Consider the following 14,300-nt stretch of genomic DNA (forward strand, 5'->3'; position numbering starts at 1 on the left):
TATTAGTCCATCTATACTGACCACCATCAGGTTGCAAATTAAAAATAATTTTTTTCTGCATCTAGCTCTGAAAAAATATTTGGGCTTCTAGCAGTGTGTGGGACTTGGTCTATTAGTCCATCTATACTGACCTCCATCAGGTTGCAAATTAAAAATAATTTTTTTCTTCATTTAGCTCTGAAAAAATATTTGGGCTTCTAGCAGTGTGTGGGACTTGTTCTATTAGTCCTTCTATACTGACCTCCAGCAGGTTGCAAATTGAATATAATTTTTTTCTGCATCTAGCTCTGAAAAAATAGTTGGGCTTCTAGCGGTGTGTGGGACTTGGTCTATTAGTCCATCTATACTGACCTCCATCAGGTTGCAAATTAAAAATAATTTTTTTCTGCATCTAGCTCTGAAAAAATATTTGGGCTTCTAGCAGTGTGTGGGACTTGTTCTATTAGTCCTTCTATACTGACCTCCAGCAGGTTGCAAATTGAATATAATTTTTTTCTGCATCTAGCTCTGAAAAAATAGTTGGGCTTCTAGCGGTGTGTGGGACTTGGTCTATTAGTCCATCTATACTGACCTCCATCAGGTTGCAAATTAAAAATAATTTTTTTCTGCATCTAGCTCTGAAAAAATATTTGGGCTTCTAGCAGTGTGTGGGACTTGGTCTATTAGTCCATCTATACTGACCTCCATCAGGTTGCAAATTAAAAATAATTTTTTTCTACATCTAGCTCTGAAAAAATATTTGGGCTTCTAGCAGTGTGTGGGACTTGGTCTATTAGTCCATCTATACTGACCTCCATCAGGTTGCAAATTAAAAATAATTTTTTTCTGCATCTAGCTCTGAAAAAATATTTGGGCTTCTAGCGGTGTGTGGGACTTGGTCTATTAGTCCATCTATACTGGCCTCCATCAGGTTGCAAATTAAAAATAATTTTTTTCTGCATCTAGCTCTGAAAAAATATTTGGGCTTCTAGCAGTGTGTGGGACTTGGTCTATTAGTCCATCTATACTGACCTCCATCAGGTTGCAAATTAAAAATAATTTTTTTCTGCATCTAGCTCTGAAAAAATATTTGGGCTTCTAGCGGTGTGTGGGACTTGGTCTATTAGTCCATCTATACTGACCTCCATCAGGTTGCAAATTAAAAATAATTTTTTTCTTCATTTAGCTCTGAAAAAATATTTGGGCTTCTAGCAGTGTGTGGGACTTGTTCTATTAGTCCTTCTATACTGACCTCCAGCAGGTTGCAAATTGAATATAATTTTTTTCTGCATCTAGCTCTTAAAAAATAGTTGGGCTTCTAGCGGTGTGTGGGACTTGGTCTATTAGTCCATCTATACTGACCTCCATCAGGTTGAAAATTAAAAATAATTTTTTTCTGCATCTAGCTCTGAAAAAATATTTGGGCTTCTAGCAGTGTGTGGGACTTGGTCTATTACTCCATCTCTACTGACCTCCATCAGGTTGCAAATTAAAAATAATTTTTATCTGCATCTACAGTACCTCTGAAAAAATATTTGGGCTTCTAGCAGTGTGTGGGACTATTTGTATTAGTCCATCTATACTGACCTCCATCAGGTTGCAAATTCAAAATAATTTTTTTCTGCATCTAACCCAGCCAATAGTTTTGGCCTAATACCACAGTTTGGCCACTCAGCTCTGCTCGGTTACCATCCATTGTTTTTTTGTGCAAACAACTCCAGAGTTGTGAATTAGTTAACCACCAAAATGAGTGGAAAAAGGCCTGCTGCTGGTGGAAAGGGGAATAGGCGTGTTGGGAAGGGGAAAAAAGGTTGTGTCCGTGGGGTAGGTGTTAAAGCAACAGTAACATCTGCAGAAGAAAGACCATCTTCCAGCCAAACTAAAATGTCTACTTCTTTTAGCGGACAATGTGATAAGATCCCTTTCTTACGGCCACGCCAATCGCTACAAATTCCAGATGAGGCACAAAAACAGCAGGTGCTTCAACGGATATCAAGTGCTCCTTTAAGTGGGCTCTCCTCCACATCAACTTCAACATCACAAATACTCCAGTCCTCAAAGGTGTCACCCAAATCGCACTTGCTTCCTCACAGCTCCCAAATCTCCAGCTGCCCGTCTGAGTATGAGGTAGAACAGATGGTTGAGTCTGCAGAGCTGTTTACTCATACTTTAGCCTGGGAATCAGAGGTCGACTCCAGCGCTTCTGTGAATCCAGACGAGGAAATGATCTGCACTGATGCCCAGAATCTTTATGAGTCGGATCCAGGACCAGACGCAGAAGGTTCTGACCATAATGTAGACCCTCATTCCCAAACTGTAACTCCTGTTGGTGGAGACAATGAGGAAGACGATGATAAGACTCAAATACCTGATTGGAGCGACAACTTTAGTTTTTTGTCAGGGCAGGAACAGGTTGGCTCTGAGGACGACGGGTGTGATAACGCACAGGGTGATGATGATGAGGTCGGAGATCCCACTTACTGTCAACCCACAGTCAGCCAAGAGATGAGGTCAGCAGAGGAGGTGGAGGAAGATGCTAGTGACGACGAGGTCAGGTTGCGCCTTCCTGTACAGAGACGTAGTACTGGAAGCACGTCAACAACTGCATCCTCAAACACAACTCTGCCTCTCACCACAAGTCGTGGTGGCTCTTCAGGTCGCATGGGTGCTAAGCCTTGCATAGCCTGGGCATTTTTTCAGATCGATAAAGATGACCCAACTCGTGTTATCTGTAACATTTGTCAGCAAAAGCTAAGTAGAGGCCAAAAAATACATAGTTTGAGTACTTCATGCATGAACCGGCACATGGACATGAAGCATAAGTTGCAGTGGGAAGCTCAGTGTGCTACAATGCGGCCTAGCCGGCCGGGCCAATCACCGTCTGCCATATCTTGTGCATCCGCGGCCTCTTCATCCTCTGTGACTGGGGGGACAGCAGTCACACCTGTTTTGGGGCGCAGACCTGCCACCTCTTTACCCGCAACAGCCAGCGTGATTGGCAGGTCATCATTTTCTTTGGAGGTGGTAACACCAGCTGGTGTTGAGCGCTGTCCGACATCGATAGCACCACCTTTGGATCAAGGCAACCTAACATGTCCGCCTGCATCTTCCTCACAGACCGGCAGTTTGCCGGGGACACCCTTATCAACCCCGTCTAAGCACAATAGCCAGCCCTCGGTCCCTCAGATGTGGAGAAGTAAAAGACCATTTCCTCCTAGCCATGAGAAAGCTAAGAGGTTGAATTTCACCATCTGCAAGCTCTTGGCTACAGAAATGCTGCCTTTCCGCCTGGTGGACACAGAGGATTTTCGAGACCTTATGTCCGTCGCAGTGCCCCAGTACCAGATGCCCAGTCGGCACTACTTCTCAAAGAAAGGTGTGCCTGCGCTCCACCAGCATGTCGCACACAACATCACCGCTTCTTTGAGAAACTCTGTGTGTGACAGGGTGCATTTCACCACAGACACTTGGACGAGTAGGCATGGACAGGGGCGTTACATGTCGCTGACTGGGCACTGGGTAACTATGGTGACAGCAGGACAAGGGGCTGCTGTCCAAGTCTTGCCGTCCCCACGAGTTGTGCGTCAATCCTCTTTATGTCAAAGTTCCTCCACTGCTTCTGCCTCCTCAACCTCCTCTCGGTCTTCCACCTGCACCCAAAGCCTGTCTGGTCATGCCACAAGCTTTCTAACTGCGCAGAAGGGATCCTGCACACCTCCTTACTATGCTGGCAGTAGGGCTCAACGTCATCAGGCGGTTTTTACATTGAAATGTCTGGGAAATGTGAGTCACACAGCTGAGGAGTTGTGGTCAGCTCTGGAGAACCAATTTCATGAATGGTTGTCTCCACTGGACCTGAAACCAGGGAAGGCCGTGTGCGACAATGCTGCAAACCTGGGTGCGGCCCTTCGCCGGGGCAATGTCACACACGTGCCTTGTATGGCTCACGTGTTGAACCTGGTTGTCCAGCAATTTTTAGCCCACTATCCCAGACTAGATGGCCTTCTGCAGAGGGCACGGTCGCTGTGTGCTCACTTCCGCCGTTCGCATCCCGCAGCTCAGCGACTTACATCTCTACAGAAGTCGTTGGGCCTGCCACTTCACCGGCTAAAATGCGATGTGCCTACCCGGTGGAATTCAACTCTGCACATGTTGCAGCGACTGTGGCAGCACCGACAAGCCCTGGTGCAATACGTTCTGACGTATAGCCTGGGCCAACGAGATTCAGAGGTGGGGCAAATCACGCTGGAGGAGTGGTCTCAGATCAGGGACCTATGCACCCTTCTGCACAGTTTTGAAATGGCGACGAAGATGTTTAGTGCTGACGATGCCATTATCAGCATGACTATTCCGGTGATTTACATGCTGGAGCACATGTTAAACAGAATTCGGAGTCAGGTGGTGGCACAAGAGGAGGTGGAGGAAGTAGAGGAGGAGGAGTTGTATGCGGAAGGGCTAACATCTGCAAGGTCCAGACGGTCGGCAGCACCAAGGCGGCAGGCATGTGAGGGTGGGGGAGATGGTTTTACCAGGGCGCATGGTAGCAGTCAAACTAGTGAGGAAGGTGCAGGAGCCCAGGAAGAAGTGGAGGACGAACTGATGGAAGACTCATCAGATGAGGGAGACCTTGATCACATTTCTGTTGTGCGAGGTTGGGGGGAGAGGACAGAGGAAGGAAGCATGATTGTTACCTCGCCACCAGCACAACAGGGACTTGGTGCTCCTGGATGCGCAACACACATGAGTGCCTTCTTGCTGCACTACCTGCAACATGACCCTCGAATTGTGAGAATTAGAAATAATCCTGACTACTGGGTTGCCACACTGTTAGATCCCCGGTACAAAAGTAAATTTGCAGAAATTATTCCTGCCATAGAAAGGGATGCACGCATGCAGGAGTATCAGCAGAGACTGTTGCAGAATCTTACATGTGCTTTTCCACAAAATACCAGTGGTGCACGTAGTGAATCTCACAGTTCCAACTTGCCAACCGTGGGACCGTCAAGTGTTCAGCACTCAAACCGTAACAGAACCACAGTATCTGCTGGTAACATCAATTTTGCGGAATCATTTCACCACTTTTTTAGCCCATCCTTTGCAAGGCCACAGGAGACAAGAAGTCTGACACATAGTCAACGCCTAGAGACGATGGTACAGGAGTATCTCCAAGTAAACATTGAAGCCACGACTGTGTCACTGGACCCTTGCTCTTTTTGGGCTTCCAATCTGGATAAATGGCTGGAGCTAGCCACTTACGCCTTGGAGATCTTGTCATGCCCCGCAGCCAGCGTTCTGTCTGAACGTGTGTTCAGCGCTGCTGGTGGTGTGCTGACAGATAAGCGCATGCGGCTCTCCACTGATAATGTAGACAGACTCACGTTCATAAAGATGAACAAATCATGGATCCGAAACGACTTTTCTACCCCTGTGTCATCCTGGGGAGAGTAAAAGCTTGATGATTGGTTAAAATCACCCTACCAACCGTTTTAAGCTTTCAAATTACTAATCATGTTTATCTGTATCTTGACTGGAAAATAATTTGGGCTTTGTAGCAGTGTGCAGCACTGATCCTATTAGGCCAGCTATACTAAAGCTTCACCAGATTTAAAATTAAAAATAATTTTTAGCTGCATCTAGCCCGGAAAATAATTTTGGGTCTCCGAGATGCGCAAGGCACATAAGTGCCTTCTTGCTGCACTACCTGCAGCATGACCCTCATATTGTCAGAATTCGAAGTAATCATGACTACTGGGTTGCCACACTCTTAGATCCCCCAAACTTTTCGATCAACCTTTTCATTTTAATAAAGACCAAAAAAATGGTCATTTTTGAAATTATAAGCATTAGCAGGTTGTTAGAAACTGAAATCAAACAGTTTTCAACTCAAAACTTTATTCTAGGTGATGTTACATTTTCACATAGGACCCCTTGTTCGAAAGGAGCTTCTGAACTCTCTCGTCCATTGAATTTGTCAGGTTTTGGATGGTTTCTGCTTCAATTGTTTTGCATGAGGACAGAATACCCTCCCAGAGCTGTTGCTTAGATGTGAACTGCCTCCCGCCATCATAGACACTCCTTTTAATGATGCTCCAAAGGTTCTGAATGGGGTAGAGGTCAGGGGAGCATGGGGGTCACACCATAAGTTTGTCCCCTTTTATGCCCATATCAGCCAGAGATGCAGATGTTTTATGTGCAGCATGAGATGGTGCATTATCATGCAGAAAAATGATCTTGCTGTGAAATACACGGTTCTTCTTCTTGAACCATGGCAGGAAGTGCTGTTTGAGAAAATCCACATACATTATGGAGTTAATCTTTAGCGCCTTCAGGGATCCTAAAGGGGCCGACAATCTCTCTCCCCATGATTCCAGCCCAAAACATTACTCCACCTCCTCCTTGTTGGCGCTGTAGCCGTGTTTGCGTGGGGTGTCCATCAACCAGCCATCCTCCACTCCATCCATCTGGACCATCGAGCGCTGCACGGCACTCATCCGTGAACAAAACAGTTTTGAAATCAGTCTTCATGTAATGTTTGGCCCACTGGAGCCGTTTCTGCTTGTGTGAAGTGGATAGAGGAGGTCGACAGGATGGCGCATGCACAGCTGCAAACCTCTGAAGGACCCTGCATCTTGTTGTTCGGGGGACGTTGGAGGCACAAGCAGCTTCAAAAACTTGTCTGCTGCTATGACAAGGCTCTTTTGCCGCTGCTCTTTCAACCTGACGTAATTGCCTGTAGGAAAGAGTCCTCAATTTGCCCTTATCAGCACGCACACGTGTGTACTGTGAATCAGCTACATACTTCTTGATTGCCAAGACACTTCATCCTGATCATCGCACAATGTTGATTGTAGTCATGCCTTGACCTAAACACTCCACAATTTGTTGCTTCTCAGCAGCCGACACATCCTTTTTCTTTCCCATTTTGGCAGAAAATGTAGGCTGCTTAATAATGTGAGAGAGCCTTCTTAAGTAGTCTTGCCTTTCATTGGACACACCTGCCAAACTAATTAGCACAGGTGTCTGCAATTGCTTACAGTGATATAAAGAGCCCTGACACACATCACCATCAATGAGTTTAACTGACAAACAAACAAATTCTTCCCTTATCACTCCTAAACACTTTTTGTATAATAATTTGGAACGCAGTGTACATGTGCTTTTCCACAAAACACCAGTGGTTCACGTAGTGAATCTTACAGTTCTAACTTGCCAACCGTGGTCTGTATGGAGTTGTTCAATAAAGGGCCCAAAATTAAGATAACATAGATGGGAGAGGTCTCTATGAATAGGAATTCCTAAGTATTTGATACCCTGTGAGGGCCAGGCAAAGGGAAAGTTGGACTGGATGGAATCCTATATGGATTTGGGGAGGGAGACATCGAGGGCCTCAGACTTCGCTGCATTGATTTTAAAATTTTACCATGTAACAAAGTGATCTATTTCAGCCATAACAGCATGGATGGATATATGTGATTGAGTGATATATACTAGGACATCATCAGCAAATAGAGAGCACTTGTACTCGGTGCCTCCCACCTCAATACACCTAATATTGGGGTTATGGCGAATTGATGAGAGCAGGTGCTCCGTCACTAGGATGTATAAGAGAGGGGACAGAGGACATCACTGCCTTGTCCCATTGGTGATTGTGAAAGGTGATGAAAATGTTCTGACGCACCCCCTGGGCCTTGGGACACCCGGAGCCGGACCCTTTTTGGTGGATGCTGGTGGTTGTAGTCTTCGTGGCGGCGACCCAGTTCCGTGGCTCAGGGCGGTCAAACCAGTGGCGGAACTATTTATGTGGTTTTCATGTTTAAATGTCCGACTACGCCACCCGTGGATTGCGGTCAGAGTGAACCGCCGCTACAGGGCAGACCACTGAGGCTGGTGTTGTGGGTGCAGCAGAGCGTAGCATAACTCCCCACGGGAGGAGTATAGCCTCAGGGCAGTGTATGCGGAGGATGGGGGTGATGGTGCAGGGCAGCAGCAGTAACGACACGGAGTCAGTGATGCAGTTCAGGGCCTTTACTCACAGTTCTTATTATCCAGACCACGTCTGCAGGTAACGGCTGCCCACGTCGTACTGTGCTCACCAGGTGAGGGGCTCAGACAACTCCCAGATAACTTTGGAGCACTTCACAGGACCCCCTTTGTGTGTCCTTTGTCTGGCCTTTCTTACCAACACTTCTGTCCGGCTGCCTCGGGCCTCCTCTTGGTAAACTTGGCGCCAGTTTCCCTGACCCTATGTGGTGCCTTCCTAGCGGGTGTAGCGAGGGGCTGCGCCACATAAAATGTCAGAGCCTCCGGTTTCTAGCTGAGGGTCGTTTCCTGCCTCCATTAGTTCGGGGACCGGTCTCCCCCTTTGGCCTGACCCCTCCACGCAGGTGGATTCGGGCGTGCGGTGGCGACTCGCCCATCCGCACCCCTGGGATCCCTTCATTCCTCATTCCTGGAGCCTTCTCCGCTCCTTCATTCCTCATTCCTTCCTTCTCCCTCTTCCAGGCCTGGGCCTCTGTTACTAGGCCCGCCTCCGGAGCAGAGCTCATGCAGAGCCCCTGCTCCCTGCCACTTCTGCTCAGACTTCTCTGCACTGAACTAAGATGGTGCCCACCTTTTATACTCCCTTCTCAATGCACCCAGGAACTGCTTCCTCCCTGCTCCTGCACTACAGGGTTCCCCTTCCTCAGTGTTCCCTCCCCCCACTCCAGCCAGGGACAGGGACTGTCGTGCCCATCTCAGGGGCATATTGGTCGCCCTGCCCCACGGCAATGTGGTGTAATGCATGCAGGTGTCGGGTCCTGATCCACACTCCATCCTTACCTGAGAGTGAGATATCACACCTCTGGGTGAGGTGCAATACGTCTGTAGCAACCGAGCCCTCAGGGTGCTACAGTTCCATTTATCTTCAGCCTAGGTGACGTATTGCGATACAGGGCCGTGATTTTGGCTATAAAAGGGTCCCCTAGACCCCTACCCCAAGCTTTTTAAGAGAATCATATATGGCGTGCCAGGAGACTCTATGGAATGCTTTCTCAGCATCCAACGAGAGTATCTAATTACAAATTTTTAACTGCATCTAGCCCAGGAAATACTTTGTGCCTAGTAGCAGTGTCTGCTAGTGAGCGGATTATCCCGGCTGTTAAGCAAGCTGCACCACCTGTAGTTTAGACACTTAATTTTTTCAAAGGAAATGCTTCGGGACCATGGGATACTTAGTGAAGAGCATCAGGAGGCACCCCAAGGCATAGGGGCTGGGACTGGCAGTAGGATGCCTTGCGGTGGACAGCCGAGCTCGATCCTTATAAAAGCTTTTTAACTGCAGCAGCTTTAGTGGACGCTACTGGAGCTGGAATTACCGCGGCTGCTGGCATGAGACTTGCCCTCCAATAGATCCTTGTAAATGGATTTAAAGTGTATTCATTCAAATTAGAGAGACAATTTAAATTAAAAAGCTTAGAGCTGCCTCCACCACAGGGGGGCTCGCTCGACCCACCAGCGGACAGGCACCAGTATTGGGAGAGGGGGGCTGGCCGTCAGGGTTCACCGCGGCTCTGGCACAAACCCGGCGACACGGAGGTGGCACGGGCAGGAGCGGACTGGCCGTGTCGGCTTCTCACTTTTTGGATTTTAGAAGGGCATGACATGCCTATATCTGTGTCTCCCCCTCCTTTTACTCCTCCACCTCTTTTATTTTCGCATGACTATATGTACTTGTCACTTTTCCATGTGTTAGTTATGTCTTCTGAGCAGTTTGTCAGCTTTTGGACACCTTTGAAGGTGTTTTCTATGTGTTTCTATGTGTTTTTGTTTGCCTGCCATTGGTTTTAACGGTGTTCGAAGGTGTTCGACGAACAGTTCGACGAACAGTTCGGCGAACACACGGGTGTTCGACGAACCGAACCGAACTCGAACACTACGGGGGTGGCTCAACACTAGTTATTAGGTTGATTCTCATGGGAAAGGTCACTGATTTGAATCGAGGAGCATCAATGAAGAAGATTTCTCAAGAAAAGAGAAAGTGTTGTCCAGCTCATCAATAACTTTTTCTCGGCCAGGAAAATTGCCAAACTGCATTATGTAAGTGTCATGACAGTTGGAAGAATACGAAAAGCCAAAAGGTGAATGTCCAGGCAAAATATCGGAGTCAACAAGTTGGCTTATCACAATCTCTATTAGTTCTGCTGCGACAAACACAACAGTGGAGGTGGCTCGTATGCTTCATAATAGTGAGATCACAGACGTCCATGCAAGCACTATGCAACGCATGTTACACAAGTCTTGAATGGAGACTCAAAAAAGGTGAAGAAGCCTCGACTTCAATATCGTCATATAGAATCTTCTACTGAAAAGTGAACAGTAGAAGATTGGAAACACGTGATTTGGAGCGATGAGACAAAAGTCAATAGACTAGGCTCTAATGGGTATAAATGGGCCTGGAAAAACAAGAGAAAAAGAGGCTAACGAATCAAGAAATTTAAGTAACTGTCAAGTCTGGTGAAGGAAGCCTGATGATATGGTTTTTTTTCACAGCCAAAGGCGTTGGATACTTGACCAGGATCGATGGTGGTTTTAGTGCTGAGCTATATGTGAGTATCCTACAAGACAAATTACTTTGTAAACTCGAGTACTGTGGGTATGAAAAGGATGACATCATTTTAAAGTAGGACAACGACCCAAAGCATACATTGAGATTGGCGTGGTGCTGGATTGGCCCCCACAGTCCCCAGACCTCAACCCAATTGAACACTTGTGGGTAGAGTGAAATAAAAAACTGCATACATACCCAAGTGAGTCGACCAGTATGCACCAACTTTAGGAACATGTAAAAGAGACTTGGAATAACATGTCGGTGGAGACATGCTTGAATCTGATCGAGAGCATGCCCAGAAGTATTCAGGCAGTGTTGAAAGCCAAAGGGTGGATTTACAAAATACTAACAAAATAATAAAAAAATAAATTTAGATTTTTAGGAGCAAAACAGTAACAATGCAGTGACATGACAAAAATCTTCATAACTAATCATATGCTAAATATTTGCAAGTCAAGTTTATGTATGAGGTAGCCAAGACGATTGTCTATAGAATGATGATAGTCTCTCGTTTGAAGCAGAAGTGGATGGTGAGATATGGAGCCTGAGGTCAAACGTTCAAAACATCTCACTTTGCTTGTCACTGTTTATACACTGCTCAAAAAAATAAAGGGAACACTCAAATAACACCTTCTAGATCTGAATGATTGAAATATTCTCATTGAATACTTTGTTCTGTACAAAGTTGAATGTGCTGACAACAAAATCACACAAAGATCATCAATGGAAATCAAATTTATTAACCAATGGAGGCCTGGATTTGGAGTCACCCCCAAAATTAAAGTGGAAAAACACACTACAGGCTCATCCAACTTTGATGTAATGTCCTAAAAACAAGTCAAAATGAGGCTCAGTATTGTGTGTGGCCTCCACGTGCCTGTATAACCTTCCTACAATGCCTGGACATGCTCCTGATGAGGTTGTGGACGGTCTCATGTGGGATCTCCTCCCAGACCTGGACTAAAGCATCCGCCAACTCCCGGACAGTCTGTGGTGCAACGTGACGTTGGTGGATGGAGCCAGACATGATGTCCCAGATGTGCTCAATCAGATTCAGGTCTGGGGAACAGGCGGGCCAGTCCATAGCTTCAATGCCTTCATCTTGCAGAAACTGCTGACACACTCCAGCCATATAAGGTCTGGCATTGTCCTGCATTCGGAGGAACGCAGGGACAATTGCACCAGCATATGGTCTCACAAGGGGTCTGAGGATCTCATCTCGGTACCTAATGGTAGTCAGGCTACCTCTGGCGAGCACATGGAGGGCTGTGCGGCCTTCCAAAGAAATGCCACCCCACACCATTACTAACCCACTGCCAAACCGGTCATGCTGAAGGATGTTACAGGCAGCAGATTGCTCTCCACGGCATCTCCAGACTCTGTCATGTCTGTCACATGTGCCCAGTGTGAAAATTCTTTCATCTGTGAAGAGCAGAGGGCGCCACTGGCGACTTTGCCAATCCTGGTGTTCTGTGGCAAATGCCAAGAGTCCTGCACGATGTTGGACTGTGAGCACAACCCTCATCTGTGAACGTCGGCCCCTCATACCACCTTCATGGAGTCGGGTTTCTAAATGTTTGTGCAGACACATGCACATTTGTGGCCTGCTGGAGGTCATTTTGCAGGGCTCTGACTGTGCTCCTCCTGTTCCTCCTTGCACAAAGGAGGAGGTAACGGTCCTGCTGCTGGGTTGTTGCCCTCCTATGGCTCCCTCCACCTCTCCTGGTATCTGCTCCATGCTCTGGACACAGTGCTGACAGACACAGCTACCCTTCTTGCCACAGCTCGCACTGATGTGCCATCATGGATGAACTGCACTACATGAGCAACTTCTGTGGGTTGTACTGTAGACACCGCCTCATGCTACTGTACCTCTAGGGGTGAGAGCAATGGCAAAATGAAAAAGTGACCAAAACAACAGCCAAAAAGGATGAGAACAGAGAAATGGTCTGTGGTCACCACCTGCAGAACCACTCCTTTATAGGGGGTATCTTGCTAATTGCCTATCATTTCTACCAGTTGTCTGTTCCATTTGCACAACAGCAGGAGAAATTGATTCACAATCAGTGTTGCTTCATAACTGGACAGGTAGATTTCACAGAAATGTTATTGACTTGGAGTTACATTGTGTTGTTTAAGTGTTCCCTTTATTTTTTTGAGCAGTGTATATGTATGCATTGTGAAGAGTCACTGGTGTAATATACGAGGGGAGGTATGTGTCACTCAGGTTGCTATCCTGTGTGAACTGAGACCTACTGAATTTCTGCAAGCATGTTATATGTTATATGGGTGAGTTCCACATATATATGGACTGTGCTATCGTTTAGCTTTTGTTTTGTCGTTTTGCCAGTAAGGCCCTGTTTATTCTTGCTGGAGTTGCAGGGCTTTATGCCATATAATTAAGCCTGTAGGCCGAAAGAGTCGTCTTACCACAGCATATATATATATATATATATATATATATATATATATATATATATATATATATATATATATATATATATATACCATGGTAATCTATCCAAAAGTTTTTTACACTGTATATTTGTATATTTAGATATCTGCACTATCTTACTCTTACGCAGATATCTGCACTATCTTACTCTTACGTACTCCCCTTATTGGGCTGTACTTTGGGTATTCAACTTATGTGTGGACACAGATGTACAGGGACTTCTTGTATATATTTTATCTATTGCTATTATATGTATTTACCTTTGATATCTGTACTTATACACACATATATATATAAATATATATATATATATATATATATATATATATATATATACACTGCTCAAAAAATAAAGGGAACACTTAAACAACAGAATATAACTCCAAGTAAATCAAACTTCTGTGAAATCAAAGCAACACTGATTGACAATCAATTTCACATGCTGTTGTGCAAATAGAATAGACAATAGATGGAAATTATTGGCAATTATAAAGACACCCTCAATAAAAGAGTGGTTCTGCAGGTGGGGACCACAGACCCCATCTCAGTACCAATGCTTTCTGGATGATATTTTGGTCACTTTTGAATGTTGGTTGTGCTTTCACACTCGTGGTAGCATGAGACAGACTCTACAACCCACAGAAGTTGCTCATGCAGTGCAGCTCATCCAGGATGGCACATCAATGCAAGCTGCGGCAAGAAGGTTTGCTGTGTCTGTGAGCGCAGTGTCCAGAGGCTGGAGGCGCTACCAGGAGACAGGCAAGTACACCAGGAGATGTAGAGGGGGCTGTAGGAGGGAAAAAACCCCGCAGCAGGACCGCTACCTCCGCCTTTGTGCAAGGAGGAACAGGAGGAGCACTGCCAGAGCCCTGCAAGATGACCTCCAGCAGGCCACAAATGTGCATGTGTCTGCACAAACGGTTAGAAACCGACTCCATGAGGGTGGCATGAGGGCCCGAAGTCCACAGACGGGGGTTGTGCTCACAGCCCAACACCGTGCAGGACGCTTGGCATTTGCCACAGAACACCAGGATTGGCAAAGTCGCCACTGGCACCCTGTACTCTTGCAGATGAAAGCAGGTTCACACTGAGCACATGTGACAGTCAGAACAGAGTCTGGAGACGCCGTGGAGAGCAATCTGCTGCCTGCAACATCCTTCAGCATGACCAGTTTGGCAGTGGGCCAGTAATGGTGTTGGGTAGCATTTCTTTGGAGGGCCGCACAGAACTCCATGTGCTCACCAGAGGTAGCCTGACTGCCATTAGGTACTTAGATGA

This window comes from Phyllobates terribilis, unplaced genomic scaffold (assembly GCF_046119375.1).
Source record: "Phyllobates terribilis strain yellow unplaced genomic scaffold, ASM4611937v1 Scaffold_2__4_contigs__length_985480577, whole genome shotgun sequence".
NCBI lineage: Eukaryota > Metazoa > Chordata > Amphibia > Anura > Dendrobatidae > Phyllobates > Phyllobates terribilis.